The 358-nt window shown below is 62.8% G+C and overlaps 1 protein-coding gene across 1 annotated transcript in view; it reads left to right on the top strand.

Moving 5' to 3' along the window:
- Positions 1–358, top strand: part of SSC5D (scavenger receptor cysteine rich family, 5 domains) — a gene marked incomplete at its 5' end in the record, with an annotated part of 22,126 nt that overhangs the window by 3,084 nt on the left and 18,684 nt on the right.

Raw genomic sequence — 358 nt, 5'->3', positions numbered from 1 at the left:
GGTCAGCCCAGGCTCCCCAGGGCGGTTAAGCTCCGGGGAGAAGTTGCGAACCCCATCAAGGGGCCGGGAGCTTGGTGTCTTACCTCCATCTCTGCTCCTCGGGGTGGGCCTTGCAGGAGCTTGGCACATGCAGCTGGGTCATGCAGGCTAGGGGTGTGGCACCCTCTCTGGCCTGTCCCCTTTAGACACCGACTGGGGGTTGGAGATGGACTCCACACTGCCCAGAGCTGGCCCCGCTCTCACGCACAAACACCTAACAGAAATGTCCCCAAACCTCTAGCCCAGCTCTCAGCACCACTGCTAGGGTGACAGGCGTGGGGTCTACAGGCCTTTGGGGGGTCATCTGGGGTGGAGCTGG

This window comes from Bison bison, unplaced genomic scaffold (assembly GCF_000754665.1).
Source record: "Bison bison bison isolate TAMUID 2011002044 unplaced genomic scaffold, Bison_UMD1.0 scf7180017850463, whole genome shotgun sequence".
NCBI classification, from domain to species: Eukaryota; Metazoa; Chordata; class Mammalia; order Artiodactyla; family Bovidae; genus Bison; species Bison bison.
Note: the sequence above shows the minus strand (reverse complement) of the source record. Positions and strands in the feature narration are given on the sequence as shown.